The sequence below is a fragment of the Boleophthalmus pectinirostris genome, unplaced genomic scaffold, assembly GCF_026225935.1.
Source record: "Boleophthalmus pectinirostris isolate CB_2022bp ecotype Guang Dong unplaced genomic scaffold, ASM2622593v1 HiC_scaffold_12, whole genome shotgun sequence".
Lineage (NCBI taxonomy): Eukaryota > Metazoa > Chordata > Actinopteri > Gobiiformes > Gobiidae > Boleophthalmus > Boleophthalmus pectinirostris.
Window position 1 is genome coordinate 8,359,775 of NW_026571018.1, and position 20,606 is coordinate 8,380,380.

The 20,606-nt window shown below is 39.4% G+C and overlaps 1 protein-coding gene across 1 annotated transcript in view; it reads right to left on the reverse strand.

Moving 5' to 3' along the window:
• LOC110156406 (kin of IRRE-like protein 3) overlaps positions 1-20,606 on the reverse strand; it is a 319,679-nt gene that overhangs the window by 194,565 nt on the left and 104,508 nt on the right. The window lies entirely within an intron of this gene.

Genomic DNA, 20,606 nt, shown 5'->3' on the forward strand with positions numbered 1-20,606 from the left:
TCTTTGGGGCTGATTTGGAACTTTGTACTTTGAAATTGCCAAAACACTAAGAAGTTTTGGTAGTTCTTTCGACATTTGATAATTTTGGAGATGGGGAGACATTCATCTTTAAAACTGATCATGGTGCCCTTGAATTTATCTTTTAGCTTTTGCTTTCATTTTAGTCACCTCTTCTTTGTACTTTAAGGTACAGTGTGTAACAACATTTCAGTGGAAGAAAGCAGGCTTTGTGGAAAATACAAGCTTGCTCACCTTATGGATGCATGTTTTTTTCTGCTGTTTCTTTTATCAATCTTTTTGCAAAAAAATGTTATACTGTGGCTTTAAAAGATCCTATATTGCACAAAATAGATTTTTATGAACTTTAAGCCATGTTAGAATATTGTTACCGCCTCAAAAATATACTCAAAAAACATACCCAGAGTTGTGTGTTGTTTCATTCACACATGTTTGAGTGACCATGTATTATTAGCTTGTCTACATCCCTAAATCTCAAAATGCTCTGTTCCACCTTGTGATGTCATGAAGCGGTAGTTTTTATCTACACTTTACCATTTGTTCAGTAGAGACTGACAATTCCAGGGCTGTAATTATTTTACAAGAAAAAAAAAAAGAACTTTGCACATCAATTACTTGGGTGCGTTGGAGGAGAGAGAGGAGAGGCAGCAGCTCTAGAACAAAAATCCTTCACACCGTCTTACTTGCAAAATGTGAGATTCATTAAGACAAACCGTGCAAAGTTTTGGCACTAGACCTTCATCAGGCAAACAGAATGAGAGCTCAGGTAGCCATTGTAAATAGGGTATTTGCCATATTCTTTTTAAGATGGCCACGTGATGAAGGCCTCGTGCCGAAACGTTGCATGGTTTTGTCCTAATGAATCTCACATTGTGCAAGTAAGACGGTGTGCGAGGCTTTTGTCTATGTTCTAGGGCTGAAATTATTCAAATTATTTTTAGTGAAGGAGTAGAGAGATTAAAAATACAAAAATGATGCTGTTTTCTGTTTGAGAGAAGAACTCTAAATGTGCAGAGTTTGTGTGTTAAACCTGTGTGAATAAAACAAAACACAGCTCCCGGTCTGTTTGTGCTGAGGAAACAACATTATAACATAGATCAGAAAATGCCGTAATATGGGCCCTTTAAACTGTAAATGTGGCATGTGGGGTATTGACAAAGCTACTATAAGATCTCCAAATATGTCTTAGTTTGAATCAAAATGTATGAGGTAAGGTCTCAATGTTATTAGTTCTAAAGTAGTTAGAGCCTACAGTTCAAGATCAGAAATGCATGATTGAACTAAAGCAGAATATACATAAATATAAAAGGCCATCGCACTTCACCTTAACTTCCTTAACCATCTAACACTCTCTGTCATCTGTACATGAATTATTTGCATGCATCAAAAGAGATGAGTCCAAAATCAAGACACATTTAACATCGCAATGCACTTATTCCTCCCTGCATTCAAAGTTTTCCGCTTCTTGTTGTGATGCCGTTTTGAGGAGGGTTGGTATTTTTATTTCCAATAGTTAACTGCTATGGTAACAGTCCTAACTTTTCATCATTGTGAAACCCATGGATATTTGAGTTTCTTTTGACCAAGTACAGTTAACCACATTTTTGGCTGGAGTTGTAGACATTTTCGTGACACTCAGAACATGGAGGTCCACCTTACCCCACACACGATGTCATACCTCGAGTCACTATTTCAGTTCCTTCAGTCACATTTGGCCTACACCATTATACGTATAGATGAAGGCCTGCTCTAAATGACCTCACGTGTATTAGCTGACAGCCAGACAGCGCGGCGCTTAAATAGCTGGAGTGTGTTATAAAAAGACAGAGAGCACCTGCTAGAAGTCTATTAATCTGCAGGTGCTTGGAGGAGACATTCGTTATCAGGCCTCGCGAATTAAACATGAGCATGAATTCTTCAGAGGCACAATATAAAAGAGGCTGATAATTTTAGAAGGGATCACTCCACCTGTAATTTTAGCTCCCCTCTCTGTCTCTGCCGTTTAAGACTAATCTCTTTTGGATTTTCAAAGCTGTGTTCTTCAATATGTATTCGCAAAGTGGATTAGAGGGACTCAATAGTTCAGCTTTTTTTCCTCTCTCTCCAGTGATTAAGTGAAACCTGGGAGAGCGATTAGATGTGTTTCTTGTTGTGAGAGGCTGTAAAAAACATGTACACGCTTTTATTCCACACACACAAAAACGTGCAAAAAGAAGCTGTTAGTCATCACAGGTAATTGGCACAGAAGTTGTGTTGTCAAGATATTACAATTGACAAAATGCTCAATATCAATTTTAATACAAATAATACAATAATAATAAAAATAAATAAATAAAAAAATCAGACAGTTGGAATCCAGTTCTTAACAAACATAAAAGTTTCTTCAATATTACATTGTGGTCTTTACTAGCACTGATATATCATGAGCATTCTAGAAATATTGAACAACAGTTCAATTTTGTCTTATTTATTACTTATTTTTTTCTGTATAGGTATTGGTATTGATATTTCTCTGTTTTCTTTTTGACAACTCACCCTGTTCTCTGTGTCAGTCAGCCTCAGGGCAGCTGTGACTGCAGAAGGGTAAAAGAGTGAGTAAGGCTTTGCTACCTCCCTTGGATACATGGTGTGCATGTAATTTTTAATACTGCTAATCTGAATTGACAAAAAGATTTAACAGAAAGAATTCCTAACACCCATATTGACTCATCTAAAAAAAATATTTTCTTAGAAAACATAAATACATAATTACTGTTCAATATATGATTGGTTCATTGATGTCATTGGTTCATTGATTGATTGTATTTAACTGACCTTAACTATCAACTGTTCTTGGAGACCTATGTAGCATGTTTTGGGTTGATGGGGAAACCGGAGCACCCGGAGGAAACCCATCATCCAGACACAGGGAGAAACATGCAAACTCCACACAGAAAGTCTCGGGTGACCTGGGGATTCAACCCAGAACCTTCTTGTTGTGAGGCATGAGTGCTAGCCACTCAGCCACTCTGCCGCCCTGCCACTGTGAGCTGTAGAGGCTCTACAACTAATTACTGGTACATTCTGTTATTTATGTGTTACAGCTCAGGCCTTTTATTGATACTCTCCATTAAAAAATGGTTTACTGGGATTATCCTGTTTTATTGTGTTAATGCCAGTGGCATAAAGTAATTTCAGTATTGTTGTTTATCGCAGTATATCTCTGCAATATATTCAGAATTTGTTATTGTGACAGGCCTATCTATAATGTTTAAAAAGTGTGGCCTTAAATAACTTTTACAGGTACTTTTGTTGGCCTCGGTTGTATAGGCACTTGGCAGCAGCAGGTGTGTTTGTGGGCGGTGGATCTTAAAGTGTCTGTGATGTGCCTGTGATTGATTACAGTGGCCGCGCCTCTGACTGCTTTACACCGATTAACCTCTGACCTTTAAAGGTGAAAGGTCACGTCAGCCGCTCAGACAGTGATCGAAGGGAAGCAGGAAGGTGCTAAATTACTAACACATTATGTTCGTCCTGACAGGGAGGACAGGGGGAGGGGCAGGAGGGGTGTGTCAAAACAACTCGGTGCAATAATGAAATCCTAATGATGGCTTAATGCTCAGGGTATTATCAGAGGTGACAGCTGTGTCCCATCCATAACCTTCAGTGTCGGTCTTCATTTATAAACACTTCACACTTTTATAATGCATTTTCTTTTATTTACACAACATAGTGAATGACATCCTTGATTCCAGTAACACTTTTCCAAATAATTTAACATCCTATTAATGTAATTTTAACAAGCAAGGCCGGGCCAGGTTAGTACTTCGATGGGAGACCACTGAGAATAACAAGTACCACAGTGTGGCGGCAGTGGCAACGACTGTCATTGTGTCCTTATGCAAGGCATTTGCCTAGAATGAAAGTGTGTATGTGTGTGTTGATTGTGATCGGAGGGGCCGATGGCGCAGATTGGCAGCCTTGTTTCAGTAAGTCCCACCAGGTGTGGAGTGAATGAATTATGCTCTGTAAGGCATCCTTGTGTACATTCTGTGTTTGTGTCCTTGGGCAAGACACTTCACTTCTCCTTGCCTGCATATAAATGTAATGTGTGAGTGAGTGGTAGGTGGAAGTCAGAGAGGCCATGGTGCACATTAACAGACTTGCACCCCCCCCATATGTCTCTGGGCAGCTCTGGCTGCAGAAGGTGTCTTACCAACAATGACTAATGTAATATCAGCCATTATCATATATGATCACATAAGTCCAAGGCATGGTATTGAAGGTGTATTGAGACATTAGAAGGTGATTGTAGAAATTGTTGCCAGTGATACTATCTTTGCCATAAAACAATATACGAATCTATTCGCGAGTTCCTGAACACAATATTAAATATGTTTCCTGTCTGTGTAGTTTATTTCAAAACACAGTTACATACATTTACATGTTTGATACAAATCCAATATATTGGGTCATGATTTGCAGTGGGACAAAATCTAGTGGTTGATTCTTAGGTCAGGTATTAACTGTATTTTGTTTTGTTTTACAGAGCGTCCCAACTTTACTGGAATTGGGGTTGTAGCTGTTAACTTGAAAACTACAGCTTCATGACATCACAAGGTAGAACAGAGCATTTTGAGGTTTGGAGGTGTCCATCTATCCATCCATTTTCTTCCGCTTATCCTGGGCCGTTGGGGCAGCAGTCTAAGAACGGACTCCCCGACTTCCTTTACCCCCGGAACATCCTCCATCTCCTCTAGGGGACTCCAAGACATTCCCAGACCAGCCGAGAGACATAGTCCCTCCAGTGTGTCCTGGGTCTTCTTCAGGGGGCCTCTTTCCGGTGAGCCATACCCAGAACACTTCCCCGAGAAAGGCGCAAAGGAAGCATCCGGAACAGATGCCCGAGCCACCTCAGCTGACTCCTCTCGACATGGAGGGCAGTGGTTCTACTCTGAGCTCTTCCCATGTGACTGAGCTCCTCACCCTATTTCTAAGGAAGCGCTCAGCCACCCTGAGGAGGAAACTCATTTCGACCTCTTATATCCGTGATCTCGTCCTTTTTGGTCATTACCGAAAGCTCATGACCACAGATGAGGGAGATATAGACAGAATAGTTCAAACATGTGTGAATGAAACAAAAAACACAACTCCAGGTCTGTTTTTGATGTGGTAACAACATTCTAACATGGCTAAAAGCTCCCAAGAGTACATTTTGTGTAATATAGGACTTCACTAAATCGACAAAATGATTCAACAACCATAAACCTTTCTTCGATCATAGTTCAAACACTTTCCTCAACAAGCCCAGCGAGTTATGGTCTGTACAAACACGTCTCTCAAATTCCACCCACCATACATACATTCTTTCAGTTTCGCAGTATCTCTTTCATATCTCTCGGCTTGGTTTCCACTGACCTGAAGCTAAAAATGATACGGCAGTTTGAAGTTCAATCAGTCAACATTATCTTTCCTTCGCCCGCTCACTCGATATGTTCAATAATTCACCGCGTGGCCAAAGAGCACTGATCGCCCATCTGCTGAACACGTCGCGGGGAGGTGAGGGAGTGCGATCGCCTCAGGGTCTGGGCAGTGTGAGGTGGACAATAAAATGCAGTCAAAGCAAAAACAGGGTAATGGACAAGGTCGATCTAGTCGGACTATTTGATTTCAATAGTCGCTTGTCAATATTTTATATATAGCGTGTCTCAGTCTATATTCCTTTAGTTGAACGCCGGAGGGGGATTGGAAAGGTGGACTTGGACTTAGTGTAGAATGTGCAAAGACAACACTGTACTGAAACGGAAAAATCTACTTTTTCAGCAAATCTTGTCTTGCCCCAGTGCAGATATTGTGTAGAAGCAGCTTTTCGGGTCAAACTAAGTCTAATTAGAAATAATTTTATTGTCCGATTACCAGGAAGTTGACATTGGCATGCTAATTGTTTTTAACTTTACCATCATGGCAAAGCTCCGTACACAAAAATACACAAATAAAATGAATATTAGAGCGTAGGAGCGAGACGTTTGTGTCTCAGTTTCTGACGCTAATAAATATAAATATTAGAGCAGTTCCACAAACTGAAGAATTCTACAGATAAAAATAACTGTGCAATCTTTATTTTTTGTCATTTACTAGGTTGTTCTTTTGTTTTACGGTTTTATTAAAAGTTTGTTAACTTTAAGACAGTGAGCTGCAGTGCAAAGAGCCTATAGGACCAAAGACTTTGTTGCTGAGACAAAAGTAGGGTGACCAGACGTCCCTATTTACTCAGGACAGTCCCAGTTTTGAGCCCTGTGTCCCTTGTCCCAGCAGATTTATCCAAAACAAGTGATTTGTCCCAGTTTTATACAAGAAATCTCCCAGGTGTCCTTGTTTTTGACCAATCTGATTCCTGCCAACAGTAAAGAGATGCATAAACTGTCATTTGTTTCGGTAAAATACAGAAAAGCTGCTTAAAAATGACCAAAACACAAAGAAAATGTGACTATATTAATTATGAATGCGCTGAGTGCAGAACAATTCTCCAATTACGTACTCATTTCACAATTTCATTATTACCAACCAACAAAAAAGCAGGTGTGTCCCATTTTTTTTTATTTTGAAAATCTGCTCACATCCTAAGCAAGAGCACTTGTTAATGTACATTTGGAAGGTTTCTGCTTGAAAGTAAGTTATATCTAATGTTAATATATTTGTTATTTCTAATGTTAAAGGGCCCATGTTATGTTATTTTCTGACCAATGTTATAATGTTGTTTCCTCATCACACCCCATCACAGACCTGGAGTTGGGTTTTGTTATAGGAAATGCTCCGCTGTGTTTTTAAACTCCATATGCCTTCACTAGAATCGTATGGATAATTTCAGCTCTGGAATTGCAGATCTCTACTGAACGGAAGTTAAAATGTAGCTGTTAAGTTGAAAACTACCTCTACATTAGGGTGGCCAGATTTAAAAAAAAAAAACAAACAAAAAAAATAGTTTGGAGACTGTTTTGGGTTGGTTGTTAATAATAAAAATGTGAAATAAGTGCGTAATTAAGGAAAACAGTTCTGCCCTCGGTTCATTCATGATGAACATGTGAGTCGGTATAGTCACATTTTATTTGTGTTTTGGTCATTTTTAAGCAGCTTTTCTGTATTTTACTTAAACAAATAGAAATGTATGCCTCTCTTTACTGTTGGCAGGGATCAAATTGGTCAAAAATAAGGACACCAGAGACATTTCTTGTATAAAACTGGGACAAATTGTTTGGTTTTGGTATTTGATTTTGGTATTTAATTTTGGTTCTTGATTTTGGTTCTTGATTTTACTTTTTAATTTTGGTTTTTGATATTGGCTTTTGGTTTTGGTTTTTGATAAATCTGCTCAGACAGGGGACACAGGGCTCAAAACTGGGACTGTCCCGGATAAGTAGGGACGTCTGGTCACCTTACACTACATGACATCACAAGGTGGAACAGAACATTTTGAGCTTTGGAGATGCAGATGGAGTAATGATACAGGATTACTCAGCTTTGAATGAAGTTTGAATGAAACAAAACACAACTCCAGGTTTGTTTTTGAGAAGGTAAGAGCGTTATATCACGGCTTAAAGCTGAAAGTGTAATGTAGGCTCCTTAATATATTTGTTTTATATCAATACACAAAACCTCCTCTCTCATTCAGTCCTCCCCTCTCCATACTCTCCACTTCACAATAACCCCAAGTAGGTTAACACTCTACTCACAAACGCCGTATATCAACACGGACACTAAAGACCTCTCCGACTGCCACTAGCGACCATACTTCTTCTTGAGTGTAAAACCATGATGACGAATGAACGGACATTTTGCGAGCGCGCTTTTTTTACGCCGTCGCTTCTTCAATTATTCATTCACCGTCAATGTAATCCACGCCAGCGCACAAACACACACACACACACACACACGCACACAAACATATACTGTAGATCGTGCATTATTTCACGTTAACATCTCAAAGGAACCTACAAATTACGGTCAACTTTTACCCCCCTAAGTGCATATCTTAATGGCATGTTCAAGGTAATATGGTACTCGCAATGCAATATTTATGCTTGAGGCCATGTCACTCGTTAATAAACATGCTTAAGAGACTTCTCCACTGTCTAATTTATGAGCGTGCATAATGAATCAAGGGCTATTTGGCTTGCCGTACTTTCGTCTCTGTCATATCGAGGGGAGAGGATCTTTTCTAGATTGGTCGGGCCATCTTTCCGAGTCCGGTCTTGAACAAAGTGAACCGGCTGCCAAAGACGACATCAATGATTCATCAAATTGGGGATTTTATTTAATTTTTTTTGTCATGTAAAATGCATGAGGTTCCATGTTGGAGCACTGGTTGTCAAATTGAAAATCTCGGTTGGGTTTGTCGGGGAGAAGCGGGGTAAGGCAGGTGTTTGAAGGCGGAGGGAAGCGTGAGAGGGGATGGTGGAGCCCGCTTGAGTTATGTTGTAATTAGGATTTGCTTCGTTAAAAGTTAATTAGAGGAGAGAATGCATTTGGGTGTGTCAATCAAAAGTGTGTGAATTAGCGTTCTCTGTTGGAGAGTTCTTAGGTGATGTTTTTTTGTATTAAATAAAGAAACACACGCACATACAGTTGGGTTTAAATGCTTTTTCATTATAATAAATAACATTACCGTATTTTTCAGACCAGAAGGCGCATCGGATTATAAGGAGCATTCAGCAAAGCAAAAACGGACGGCACTTGAGACCGATCCCTTAGCCCAGGCTTCCACGGTCCATTGGCAGATCGTCCGGTGTTGCCTCCCTGTCTTGGTGAATGTGTATTATGAATGTGAATGTGGGTGGATAATTTGAGTTAGTTTTTTTTATTTCCTACGAGGAATGTTTGATGCAGCTTTGCGCACATTTGTTTACGTTTTACAGAAATAAAACTTAAAACCACATGGCTCATTTGAATAAACTATAAACGCTGAAAAAAACAGCCCACTTCTTGTGCGCTGATGTCGTCAGCTTCTGTCAGACTAAAGGACACGGCTCACTTAATCTGTGAGGCTCCTGACCACTGTAGCTGTAATACTCCGACAGTCCATCAAGAGGTGCGGCTTCATAGCTTACCAAGGTCGTACTAAAATATTTTGACAGATTTTTGAGAGCCGTGCACCACATAAAATCAGTTCGAGTTCAGTAAGCACAACCTGAATTAATACATAAGGCGCACTGTTGATTTTTGAGAACATGAAAGGATTTTAAGTGCGCCTTATAGTCCAAAAAACACGGTAATCCCCGAGAATGATCCTTAAAGTTCCTATTTTACGCAAAATTGACTTTTGTGAGCTTTAAGCCATGTTCGAATATTATTAGATCATCAAAAACATACTTGGAGTTGTGCTTTGTTTCATTCACACATGTTTTAGTAATGCTTTATTATTAGTCTGTCTCTAGACTGTATAATAAAGCAGACTAAGGGAGTGTGACATCACCCATAGTGTCTGGCTCCAGTCAAATGAAGCTCAGGATGCTTGCAGTTACATTTTTCCGTATTTATTATAAATAGGATTTTTTTGAACTGACAAAATAGCGAAAAAAACCCTCAGGATCATGTAGAGTGGATTAATACAATCATTTTAAGATCAAAATGACAACAGCAGCAGTTACAGAGAGAGGGATGACGATATTCCAACGTAAGTCAATGGGAGCCAGAGTCAGAAGGAGCCGGAAGAGCCGCATGCATAACTTCCTGTTTGAAACACAGCAGCTAGAGCATCTCCAAAGAGCAAAATGTTCCACCATGTGATGTCATGAAGTGGTAATTTTCAAGTCAACAGCTACATTTGACCTTTAGTTCAGGAAAGATGAGCAGTTCAAGAGATGAAATCATTCAAATTATTTAATGTATAGAGTTTAAAAACAGAGTGGAGCGCTTCCTTTATTGCTACATGACATCACAAGGTGGAACAGTGTTTTATGTTTAAGCTTAAATATGCACGATTTGTGTGTTAAACATGCATGAATGAAACAAATCACAACTCCAGGTCTGTTTTTGGTGAGAAAACAACATTATAACAAATCAGAAAAGAGCGTATGTGCCCTTTAATGATGTATGCCTGTAATGTAAGCAAAATGCAAAATGCAAAATGCAAAAAAAAAAAGCCCAAATAAACTTGCACTAAACGGTACGCTTATTTTAACATAAATTTGAACCTTATATCATGTTGTTGATTCAATAATAAAGGATTTTTGCCACGGGGACCTGATTTTCTGTATCCAGAATTTCATAAATACCCGCCCACACAGACTTTTTATTTTTTGGTATTATTATTTTACTTTTAAAAATAGAGCCAGGTGTGGGCGGTAAAGCATTTTTTAGGTTCTGTTATCATCCGTGCCCTTGATGATCTGATAATTTTTAAGGCGGTTTCCATGGTTACTGTCAGTCTTTCTGATTTGTGAACTACCAGCAGAAGACAAAGATCGCATGTGTTGTGCTGTGTACTAAAGGTGAATTCTGTAACTTTTACGGTGAAGGGTCGGTCAAATGCTTTTCTCCTGGAGCTGCGTTGTTTTCTCAGTTATTGATTCCATCCGCTCTTTATTTAGGCGACGTTATTTAACCAAAATAATAATGGTTGACAAATTAAACTTTTGAAGAGAAATGTGAAACGGAGAAGTTACGTACAAGACAAATTTTAAAACCCAGATATAAAAATTCAAGACTTTTTCAGGTATTATTTCCAAATTCATTCAGTGCTTTTAACATTTTTTTAAGACACCGCCGAAACCCTGTCCTTCTGTGAATAGGGGCGACTCTCCACAGATCTGAATAGGAGGGTTTCAGTCACGTGATCACGATGATGCACGAATTTCAGGTGGAGGGCAGGAAGTGAAGACAAACACGACAAACACAGCTCTGGAGAACACAGATATGGAGAAGAGTTCTTATTGTAAGGATTTAGAGCCAGTAGCGAGGCAAAAGTACGAGCAGTTAGTCGACAAATATATTAGACGAGACAAGATCTTATTGAAAATGAGAGAATTTTCAACCGAAATAAAAGATTGGCCAACAATCGAGGCAGAGGATATCACGAACTATTTAGCTCTTCAGTCATCACTACACCAGACAACAGATGAAGACGTACAAAGGTTTGGAGGCATGTCACTTTTTTTGTCAGTGGATGGGTCCTCAACCTTGGTGCAAAACGTCTACGTGATGATTATCGTTTGGTCTTCGCCAGGGTGTGTTTCTCTTATTTTATGTGTATAGACGTTATGGGAAAACTGCAGTGTATCGGCAGTGACCTCCATCTGAACTATTTAATGTCAACAAACGTCGTTAGCCGTTAGTCGTTAATGATTAATTTATGTTTAGGTAAACCACAAAAAACAATTTAGATTTGTAACAAACCTTTGACGAAGTGGTCACTGCAGACACGAGCGTTAGCGAATATCCTCCTCCCAACCGCAAACAGGTTTGTAATCCACTTTTTACAGCTTTGTTCTGTCAACTTTTCCCAATTCTGACCTTTGTGGACGACTATATTCGGTACTCTAAATAAAAAATCGCTTTTCCTTCTCTCGGTTAGAACAATTGGCACAGCCGTAAACTACACAACACATCGTCATTTTCCTCCAGTCGGTTCACTTCCTGCCCTCCATCTGATTTTGCGCGCTGACAAACGTAGCCCTGTGACGTCACGTGAAACCCACCTATTGTAATATAGCGTAGTGCTGTTACCGGCTTGTCTCTTGACTTGTTATGGATAATATGAGTTTCTGCTGTGGAACTTTCTAGACAAAGCTGTAACATCTCCATGGAGAAAAAACATTTGACAGACTCTCCACCAGAAAAGTTACACAATGCACCTAATGCACGCTAATTGTACATCTCAGCTTGTTCTTTTTCACTTTCATAACCCCGGCGCTGAATCACCAGTTACTCTAGCCCATAATTGTTCTCACCATAAACTAAAACAGCAAAGACAGGCCTCTCTATGCTGCTTTTAATGAGACCACAGGCCCTTCTCAAATTGGGTTTTCTTAGTATTTCTCTTATAATTACGCGCTAAAATAACCATCCTTGTTCTTCGTTAACACAACACATGGCAAAGTACTTCAGACACCTCATGTAGTAGTTGCACTCCTCTAATGGGGTGGGACAAAAGCACAAAACCTTCCAGCCCATTACCAAGACACACGCCGCCAGACAGAAAATTATTTTACAGTAAATGTGTATCCAGTATAATTGTGGCCCCATCTGTACTTTGCTTTTAAACTGAAAGCTAATTCAGTTTCCTCTGGACTCACAGTGTATCCAAGTTTTTTTTTGTTTTTTGTTTTTTTTCTTTGTGATTATTATTGGCAAAACTCTATAAAAGTTTGGGGCGCAGCCAATTATCAATGCGAGTCCTTTTTTGGATTTTTTTCCCCAGAGACTTCACATGAATAGTCACCATTACCAAGTCAAAATATAATGACTATGATAAGATGTAGTGTGTAACTTTTTGGTTTTTGGATGGAAACGCCATTGCTCTGTCTGGAATGTTCCACAGTAGGACTTTAAACAGCTCTACCTTACATTTATTCAATTACAGATGGTTTTATTTCTGAAAAATACCTAGAAAAACAGGCGTTCTGACTGTGCGAGGAGTCGTCTCTGCACAGATCTGACCTGTAACTTGGTTTACTTTGGTCTCCATGAAAATAGAAAGGTTTAATGCCATACTGTGAAACATTTCAGACAAAGCAATAACATCTCCATGCAGAAAAGCACCAGATAAACACAAAATGTAACTTATCTGGTGGAGGGCCCGTCACTTGCTCATCTCCATGGAGATGTTATTTCTTTGTCTAGAATGTTCCACAGTATAGATTAAAGCAGCTTAGAACATTACACTACATTACAGTTCAGATCTGTGGAGAGTCGCCCCTATCCACGGAAGATAGTATTGTATTTTTGAGCAACAGAAACACTCGTAATAAATAAATAATAGATGGATATGTTTAATGTCATACCATGGAACATTTCAGGGAAAGCAATAACATCTCCATGGAGACAAGATAGCGGACCTTACACCAGAAAAGTCCACAGTGCACCTTTAAAAAAGCAATATGAATAGTAGTAGTATAGAAGTAAACGTATCTCCATAGAGACAAACATACAGGTCACTTTCTTTTTTTTTTTTTTTTCTTAACTTTTCTTCTTTAGTAATAAAAAAAAAAAATGTAAATGAATATGATTTGATTGATTAATTTATTTATTTCGGTCACAAGTATATTCTCACAGTCATATTTAATATTTAACATACACTGACTGAAAAGGTGTAGGCTGAAGCTTGAGTTTATTTTGTCTACCTTTTATGCCTATGATATAAGTGTTTATGCCACACTGTGGAACATTCCAAGTGAAGCAATGACATCTCTATGGAAGCAAGTATAGAAGTTACACTTAAAGGCTAATCATCATTATTACTAGACAAGTGCCTCCGATCAATATCATTTTTCTCCAGCGATGAAATCAGGAATTGGAATACAAGAATCCCTGAAGTTGTAAACTGAGCACCGGCCGATCAGCAAAGAGCGGTGAAGCCATGACGTCAAACACAAGCGTCTGTCTGGGTCCCTTTTGTGGAAGTAGACAAAGCCATACATTCTGTGTTAGCAACAATTTCAGAAATCGAGGATTTAAAACCGGAAAAAAGAGAATGTTTGGTGAATTTTATCAAGGGGAAAGACATTATTGCCCTTCTTCCTATGGGATTTGGCGCATTACATACGTCACGACCAAATAGCACCGACTGGTTAAATAAAAAAAAGTACCCGCCTACCGTTAAGCGACTGAATCCTAATTTTGCGAGGTGAGACGGTTTCCGCGAAGTGAAACCAGCTGATGAATCAGGCTACTATTATTACTGCAAAAGATTACATTTCAGTAAAAAAAAAAAAAAAAAAAAAAGGATAATTCTGTGATCATACTTTTGCATAAATTGTGAAAGATAAAAATGTCAAGCTTTTTATAGCTTCTAAATTTACATGTATTTTAGTCCTTGGTACGGTCACGATACTGACATTTCAAACTCTATTTCAACATTAAGAAACAGACTTGATACTCAATACCAAGTCCAACACAATGATGTTAACTAAAAAACTCACAGAATTTGATTTTGAACATTAAATCATAGTACTTTTATGTATCACCATGTGGCCTTATATCGGTGTATCTGCGGTCCATGTAAACTATTTTATGTGCTTGTATACTTGTTTTGATACAGCTCAAAATCATACTTTTCTATTCAAAAAAGGTTCATTTCTGTCCCGTGAACGTGATATTTTTTTTTGTATCGATACTTGTTCAAATGAGCATCCAGTTTCTCGTGCACACCTGTTTCCCGCCGGCCCATAGGCATCGCATTACAGCTCTGTTTATGGGTTGACCACATTGTACGCCACAGCTGCAGCACTAAACATAGCTCACTGTTTGTCAGATCCACCTGCATTTGCACCTAATAAAAACTCATATATGGATCTTGAAAATAGGTCTCTGGTTTCTGGTGGATAGAATGCACAGAAACTATATAAATATGTATTGGGAGATTGCATTTTGGGTGACTCATTGGCGCCTGAAATAATAAGGGCCAATGCCAGAAGCTGGGCAATGTACAATAGTTAAGAGTCTTTCAAATAGATAATTTACAGTGACATCGCGCTGGGGGTGTTCTATGCATAGACTGTATGAAAAAGTGAACTAAGGCTGCGTTCAGACTGCAGCCTGAAGTGACCCAAATCAGATTTTTTGGCCTCTATGTGACCTGTATCTGATCTTTTAATGACAGTCTGAAGGACACAGATCCGATTTTTTTCAAATGCGACACAGGCCACTTGGATATGTGCTCCTAATACCGATACATACCCGATGTTTTGACATGCGACTTCAGTGTGAACGGCCAAAGCCCATTCATTCGACCTACACGTTATCAACAAGCCACAAACATCACTATTCTGCGCTGAAGTAGACGAAAACTGTTAATGAACTCCGTGTCACTGAAGTGAAGCACATCACCACTCACCACTCTTGGCTACGTCTCCACATCCACACGTTCCTTTCAACGGACGTCGCTGCCGCTGCCCCACAAAACACCACGGCCAAAAACCTCGTCCTTCTCCTTCTCCTCTTTAAAACAAGTAAGTTGTTCATGTTCTGGCTCCGGTACGAGAGGAACTTTAAAATCTCCAGGTGCTCAATGCTCGTGTCCATGTTTGGACAACTTCCGTAAACACAGAGCACGCTCACTGCGGTTGACGTCATCGTGTCCTCCAGTGCACATGCGGGACACTTTTGGGCCGTTTAATGTTCACACTGGAGATCACATACAAGTCGCATTTAATTGGAAATGTGAATGACCTCGCAAAAACATCGGATTTCACAAATTGAGTATTAAGCCCTACAGTCTGGACGTCACCCATAGCGTTCGACTCCACTCAAATAAAGCTTGTGATGCCAGTGGTTACAGGGCAAATACAGACCCAAGCTCCATATTATGATTTTTGTTGTTGTTGTTTATTTTTTAACAGAAATAGCAAAAAAAACAAAAACGAAAAAAAAACAATATGAACATTTTAAGACCAAAATGACGAGGCTCACACTGAAAAAGAGAGAAGGAAGATAATATTCAAATGCAGACCTTTCTCACAACGGCCTGAAGTGCCCCGATGTAGGGTAAATGTCACTTACGTTTATGTTTTTTTTTAATGGCAAAATATCTGTGGAAATGTCTCGCATAAATCTGCCCCATCACCAAATCTTCAACCAACAAGGTCCACAAAGGATAAATATTCTTCCATGAAAACTTTATCCACAACTATCATAACACAACATAAAGGAGAACAACGACGACACTTTAGTGAACTACTGAGCAAATCTAAAGTTATGGTCATGAATAAAACATAAGTAATAAGTAATTTGTGAATAAGTAATTTGTGAACTCAGACTGATTCCTGAATTAAACTTAAAAATGTATTTCATGATGTAAATATTGGCATAGATAGAGAGATTTGTGCAGTTCGAATGTTACAGATGTTCACAGATCACGTCTAATATTTAAACTGCACAAGTTACTTATGTTTTATTCATGACCATAACATTAGTTTTGCTCAGGAGTAGTTCACTGAGTCGTTTGCCTTTATGTTTTTGTCTTTTTTCCCTTGATAGTTGTGGATAAATTCTTCATGTTTATCCTTTGTGGGCTTTGTTGGTTGAAGATTTGATGATGGGGCAGATTTATGAAGCTAGTGGAAAATACGCCAGACATTTCCACAGATATTTTGCCATAGAAAAAACATTAACCGGAAGTGACGTTTAACCTACATCGTGGCACTTCCTGCTGTTGTGAAAAAGATCTGTTCTCACTGCTCATAGTATAACGTGATATAATAGGCTTAGTTCCAGAACTCAGTTTTCGATAAACCACCACTGATTGCAATTTGTATCGTTTCTTTTGCCTGACCAGCCAGTCTCTTCTACAGTCGGTTTGAATCCGGAAGGGACTGAAACTGGATCATAGAGCATGAAAATCCTTCGTCCAAACTGCCACGAATTTGTAACACGTGTCTCCCAAATGTGGAAAACATCCCTCGAAAATTCTTGTAACATTCAGAAGAAACTATGAAACCTTATTTTACGTGAAATAAGTAATAGTTTGGCGCCTTGGTTGTTGATTCTGTAAAAATCCACACTATTTCTCAATCCTTTATGTTGATTTTTCTCAGTTTTTTTAATGTCTAAGCAGCCATGTTTGTTTTTTGACGAGAATGGAGCACGCGTTTCTCTGATTGGTTAACCCACCTGTCAATCACACCCTCAGAAATCAAAGACAAAACTCCAGATCCGCTCTCCACTCGTCAGATCCGCTCGTCTTTGTCAAATTTTGTCGAAGCGTGCGGTTGTGGCTGGCCTGGTAATTGTTGTTTTGTGCCAGAATGAGCTAAATGCAGTGTCAAAACCGTGTGATGGTAACATGGTTTTTTAAATTACAGGCAAATATATGCATGTAGTAGCCTAATTACTTTGAATCACCTTAGTGCGGAGTCCTGCGCCGGGCTGCAGTTGGAATCATTTAAAGCCCAATTAGAGGAGAGCTGAGGAGGAGCTAATGAGTCTCAGATCAGGGTCAGTCACTTTGATTTCAAGCATAATTAAGGCTACATTATAAAATAGTAGTAGTACAGTACAACACTGATTTAACAACTACACATTTAAAGGTGCACTGTGTAACTTTTTCAGGTGGAGGGTCCATCAAATGCTTTTCTTCGTGGAGATATTATTGCTTTGTCACAGTATGGTATTAAACCTTTCTATCTTCAACCAAACCAGACCAAGTTACAGGTCAGATCTGTAGAGAGGCAACCCCACTCACTTGCCTGTTTTTCTACGTATTTTTTAGCTGTAATTTAATAAATGTAAGGGTTTTCCTTTAAAAAAAAAACACACTGACAAGCCTTTGACTCTGGTAGCATCCAAAGAATTAACATTTACCGTAATTTCCAGACTATAAGCCTGTGCTTTTTTCTCACTCTTTGAACCCTGCGTCTTATACAACGATGCAGCGAATATATGGACGGACCCTTTGTTTGGCACATTGTCCATTCATATATATGGTCCATGGTTTGGCAGCAGATGCGCGCAGCCTGAGAGTAGAAAGCGTCGCCGTCTGTGCGGATAACACATGGATATAGGGTTTACATGAAGTTGCTACACTAGCTGACGATGTTTTCAGCAGTAAAACTGTTTATCGGCATGTGATAAATAAGTTATGATGCTAAATGAACATTGGTGAGGGGGATACGTCTTACCCAAGAGCGAAAATGACAAAAAGAAACATCTCAAACTTCAGTAGCCGGACGTCCACTCATACCTGATTGATAGAACTAGCCTGAAATCTGCTGAAATCCTACAAGACACTGACATGATACCAGTCTCATGCAGAAAGAGTACAGCGGCTCTTTCTGCAGGAGACATGTATAGTAGTGCACGGAGAGAGACGGGGGTGATGCTCTGAGGAAGATGATTGTGTTTTGAACAGTTATTTACTCGGGAACATGGAGAAAAATCCACGCACACCATCGTACTTGCAAATAGTGAAATTTACTAGGACAAACCGTGCAACGTTTCAGCACTAGGCCTTCGTCAGGTTTTGCCTGTTCTTGGGCTGCTCCCTCTCCTCCAACGCAACCATCTCTAGTAACTGATGTGCGAGGCTCTCATTCTTTCAACAGTTATTTACTCCTCATGGAAAACACACGAAGAAATGCAGATGACGCAGCTTTTAGGTCAGGCATGTCCAAACTATGGTCTGTGGGCCAAATGCAGCCCTCAGACAAATTTTCCAGGTGCATTGGCCCAAATTACATGGCATCAATTAGAAATTTACTTTTTACCGCAAGCTTTTTGAAAATCTACTTTGATAAAGCTACTATTTAATATTTACTGTGTGGTTTTAAGTTTTCTTAGCATGAATAAAAACTGATGGCTCATTCTAACACTTTAAACATGCACATATTTCAATTATTCCCTGTACTGAGCTCCAGTCTATGGCCCTCGATCAACCCTCTGCTTCGTCTGTGTTTAGATATGTGGCCCTTGATTTAAAAAGTTTGGACACCCCTGCTTTAAGAAGGAAACAGAGCTGCTGCACGTGAGCTCGACATCAGTGAGTCAATGATGAGATGTTGGCGATGGCAGCGTGATGAACTGACTCAAAGCAAAAAGACGACAAAAGCGGACACCTGCGGCTTATATTCTGGTGCCATCTATATAAGTATAATTTAGTAAAATGTAGTTGATGCAGCTTATATTCAGGTGCGCTCAATAGTACAGGAATTACGGTAAGTTATTTTTTCATGTAGTCTGCACTGAACAGAGCAAAGGATCATGGACTATGTAGTTCCCTCTTTTTTTTTCTTTTTTTAGCTCTTTTTGAACTAAAGGTGCATTGTGTAACTTTTCAGATGGAGGGTCCGTCAAATGCTTTTCTTTGTGGAGATGTTATTGCTTTGTATTAAACCTTTCTGTCCTCACGGAAACCAAACCAGATCAAGTTACAGGTCAGATCTGTGGAGAGGCGACCCCGCTCACAGTCAGAATACTTGTTTTTCTAGGTATTTTAGCAGTAATTTAATAAATGTAAGTTTTTTTTCCTTTAAAAAAAAAAAAAAAAAAAAAAAACATCAACAAGCCTTTGATTCTGGCAGCATCCAAAGAATTGAAATAATTTCCAGACTATAAGCTGCAAATTTTTTTCTCACACTTTGAACCCTGCATCTTATACAATGATGCAGCGAATATATGCACAGATTCTTTGTTTGGCACATTGAAAAATGAATTAAAGCAAAGAGACGTATAATTCGATATATTGTGATGGTCCGTGATATTATTGTGAGACTTTTGACGATACAATTTCACAATATTTCGGTTATTGCTACATCTGTATTCAAACTGTTGACAGCCGTATCATGTAGCTGTTTTTCATACTTTTTTGTACCTTGTCTGGTCATGTAAGTGTTTATGGATGGACTGTAGCGCAGACTGCTTGTTAACAACAGAGTATTGATCCGGTGTCTTGACGAGACCTTTTCGGAGGTAAACACAGACAGATGCTGCACAGGGAGTCAAGGGCCCCGCTGGAGAGCTGGGTAATTTCTCTGCATGACTGGTGTCCACGCCAGTGCAGGTACACCACTCACTCCTGTGTGTGTCCAATTCATCCGCCATGACAACACAAGCAACTCGACACATTTTTCAAGCTGGTTAGGCACTGCGTTGGAGGCGGAAGGAGAAAGATGGCTATGTTATGTCGGTGTGGATGTAATTTAAAGGTCCTGTATTACACAAAATGGACACTTGTGAGCTTTAAGCCGTGTTAGAATGTTGTGACATCCTCAAAAACATAACTGGAGTTGTGTTTTGTTTCATTCACACTTGTTTGAGTAAAGCTTTTAATTCCGAATTGATTGTTCTGAATTAAACAGTACTCTCCTTCAAGTTTACACACGGAAATAATAATTCAGATTTGAGGTTTACATGGAAAACACTTTAAATTGTCTTTATTTAATTCCGCTCAGTGTGTAGGGGTGGGGAAGGTTTCTGATTGGACAGAGACACAAATGTATTTACGTCGACCGGAAGAAAACACACACTTCAGCTGCTACTGGCTTTTTTGTCATCTCGGTTTGTCGTTACACCACAGACACAGACATGATCCAAACTTTTTTCGCAGTCGTTCCAATGATAATCAAGCAGTGGCTCGAGAATTTTATCATCACTCTTTACGTCTGTCAGCTGAGGAGGAGAAGGGAAGAGTGTCGGAGAAGGGAGGAAGAAGACAAACTGAGTCGACGGCTGCTCTGCCTCTGCCCACTCCTGCATCCCGCTCACAAATCCAAAGAGCAGTGGATGAAAGTCCGAAGCCAGGACTGGTGGAGCCAGATCGTCCGGATCGGGTCAGAAGGGCGACCCAACGAGCATGCACTGAACAACCGGAATCATTATTAACAAGAACAAACGTTTACATGATTGAGGAATAAATTAATTCAGCTTTCAAATCGGAATAAACCACCCACTTACTACGAAAT